Source organism: Brassica oleracea, chromosome C7 (genome assembly GCF_000695525.1).
Source record: "Brassica oleracea var. oleracea cultivar TO1000 chromosome C7, BOL, whole genome shotgun sequence".
Lineage (NCBI taxonomy): Eukaryota > Viridiplantae > Streptophyta > Magnoliopsida > Brassicales > Brassicaceae > Brassica > Brassica oleracea.
The window spans coordinates 21,093,543-21,097,145 of NC_027754.1; positions in this window are offsets into that span (position 1 = coordinate 21,093,543).

The following is a 3,603-nucleotide window of genomic DNA, read 5'->3' on the forward strand; positions in this document are numbered from 1 at the left end:
TATTTCCGCGGTTTGATAACAATGGTGAACACGACGCAAAGCTTAGCTTGGTTTTGTCAAAAAGATAATAGAATTGACAAGTTGAATAAGTGTCTGGATTTGATTTGGATAGCTTCTCAGGGGCAGATCCATCGACTTATTTAATATGGGGTCTACATTATAAGAAATATTTAGATTAAGGGAATCTAAATATATTATATATTAATTTTTGATTAAAAAATAAATAGAAAAATACCAAAAATGACTCATAACTTGATTTTAAATACAAATGTATATTCTAACTTGAATCAATTGCAAAACTAACTCAAAATATTAGTGAAATTACAAGTAGCCCCTTCGAACCAAACAAAAAAAACAAAATATGCTTTTACGAATATAACCCCAGTAAATCTTTCGGAGACTTTGTAAGTCTTATGGGAGAAGACTTCTAGGAAATCTTTCATATTGTGGATCTTAAAAATGATTTATTAATTTTATTAAAATTATTTATAAAAATTAAAATCATGTAATTATAAACATTTGTAAAGGATATAAATTAATATATAGTAAAATTGAAAAATTTTCAACACAAATGAGTGAATATAGTGAGTCATGGTATTCTTTGGTGTATGGTTTGGTAACATATGTTGTAGTATTGTTTGTATTTTTAAGATTAGATTTTGGAAGCTTAACAGTTTTTTGGAAAATTAAAATTTGACCTATATGCCTTTAGTTTCATGTTTTTCTCCCCTTGTGCCTCTCGCCTAGGACTCCTTATATATTCCTCCAATGTCGTTTTTAGCTTTTCCCTTCCTGCCCTTAAGCCGTCATCTCGAAAATGGAGATATTTCATTTTTCTCGATCTTCATGATTATCTGCGGAAACTTCACATTTATCTGCAGAAATTTGACATTTATCTTTTCTTGCGGCTAAGTATAAACCGCCATAGCATCTATGGGCTTTTCCTTTAAAAATTGTAAGTGAGTTTCTAATCACGTTTTAGACCTGTTTGGGCCGTCTTTCGACTCAAAACGTTTATTACGATTTTTATCGATAAAAATAAACTTTCCGCGATTTTTATTGTAAAGTTTAAGTGATAACTCCAATCGATGGGAGTGAGAAATGATATGGCTGCGGTACGTGGGAGCTAGCATTGAGGAACATATATGCACAGATTTGGGTCGTACCCGTTGATCGATGTTCGAGATAGTTCGGTCGCTACGTAGCGTCCTAGTCCGCGCTGGATCGGTCGCTACGTAGCGACCGAAAGAAAAGCTTGGTCGGTCGCTACGTAGCGACCGACTCATTTACGGGTCGGTCGCTACGTAACAACCGACCGAGTGGCTTGGTCGGTCATTACGTAGCGACCGACTCGTTTGCGGGGTCGGTCACTATGTAGCGACCGACCGAGTGGCTTGGTCGGTCACTACGTAGCAACCGACTCGTTCGCGGGTCGGTCACTACGTAGCGACCGACCGAGGGGTACGTAGCGACCGACTCGTTCGTGGACTGGTCGCTACGTGGCGACCTTGTTTGGATCCTTTTCTGACGTTTTATGAACGTGTTCTTGGACTATGGGTGTTTAGTTTCGATGAATCAACCGAGATTAGTTCAAGATTTCACCGCAAAGTTCTTCGTAAAGATTTCTTTACGAAGATTACTTTTCGTAAAAACGTTCATGCTGATTTTTACAAATATTTGGATGTTAACTTCGTTGTGTCTGTTTTTGACCCCAACAATATTAATAACTCGTCGTATATTATTTTCAATAAAAATTATACGAAATTCACAAATCGAGAAATATTTTTCGGGGAGTTTTAGATATTGATTCCGTCGTGACCGATTTTGACCCCAACAGTTAACCTCCCAGCTTGTTAGAATTGTGAGCTTTTAGCGTAGGTTCTAGCGAGTGGCTTGGAAAGTTAGGCAAGTTAGGAGAGTTAGACGAAATTAATGGTTGAAAAGGTCTGTCGTATGTGGTCTTCTTGTTCTTCTGAGAGTGGAATGCAATAAGATTGGGGCTGCGACTTGTGAAGGCTGCCTACGTACCCTTGTCGAAGGGATCAATCCTTTCGTTGTTCGCCCTGGAGTTGAGATTCTTAAGACCTATTTTCCAGCAAGACCTTTACGGTCCAGTTTATATGTCGTGTAGAGGTTATCCGGCATGTTGCTGCCGATGGCATTTTATATTGGTGTAGAGGGAAGACTACGAGTTGTCATCTCGTAATCTAACTCTGCGTGAACTGCTATATTCGTTATATGTTTTGAGAGTTTTCCGCAATGCATAAACTTGAGGGTTTTCTGAAGATGCTCGAATATTAGCCAAGACACAAATTTTGGGATCTCATACCAGGGTGTTTGATACTATGCCTAGAGATGTTAGAGACCAATATGCTGGGTTTAGGGCAAGACCTAGGTCTAATCACGGCTTTAGGGGGTGTGATGACTACTTCGGTTTACTTTTCCCTATCGTTTTTGACCTGATTCCATCCCGCTTTAAAGTCCGCTGTATGTTCTCGGTTTACGTGACTTGTATGGTAGGAATCGAGCATCTCTTCGAGGACAATTTTTAAGTCTCCCAAAATTTCGGATTTTTTTATATAGCGTTATTACCCTTGTGTCGTGTGTACGAGAGCTATCTCTATGAGATGGCTAAGTCTGTTTAGGACGTTAAGAGTTTGATGTGATCAGCAACAAACTTATCGGTAGATATTACCGTTTTTGAGTCTTCGCGAAGAATATATGTTTGAAAAGATGTTAGTATGTATAACTGTTTGGTCTTCCAAGAAGGTGCCTTTAACGAGAAAGATAATTTTGTCGAAAAATGGTTCTTGCCAAGTTTCGTGCTCGAAATGTTCGCGGGCTTGAAGATGTTTCGCGATATTGCAAGGTTTTAGTCTTAACCCTGTGTTTGAGAAACATTCAGGTTTGTCTACAGATGTTCGCAGCCAAAATTGTTGTTCCTGTTCGGATGCTAATAATTTGATTCGCGATCGAGGAATTAGGACCGAGGGGTCCCGTATATTTTTTCTTGGGAAGAATCGCTCTCCTTTGTAGTGCTTTGTGCGGTGTTGGCTTTCCGAGATATATTTCTTGTACACTTGAGGATGTTTCGTATAGCTCAAGGAGCTCTGTTATGAGTTTTCCTTACTTGTCGCATTTTACGGGTAAAACATAGCGGGATATAAAGTTATCGGTGTAACGTATTGAACTTGGTCGATTATCGACAAGTTTTGGTTTTCCGTTAACCGTTTGGTTGTTAGGACTGAGTTTTGTTGCAAAGAATTTATCATATGATTTCCGACTATGGGTTATACGATAATTATTTTCTTGATAGTCACATGACTTTTTTAGACAAATCGCAGATAGTCGTTTAGCCGTTAACTGATGGAGCAATGGTTTCTCAAATACTTTGGCTTGGCGTGAAGGATGTGTTCACTCAGATAGCCAAGGACGTTGTAGGTCATGCATTAGACCGTGGTACTTTCGTGTGAACATTATGGTCATGTTAGTTTACAATTGTCTTTAAAGGGGATGTCGAATTTTGGTTCGGATTTTTACTGGAAGACGTAATTGACCGAGGGCCAAAGAGCGCTTGTCGAGATTGATAGGCCAAAGAGCGCT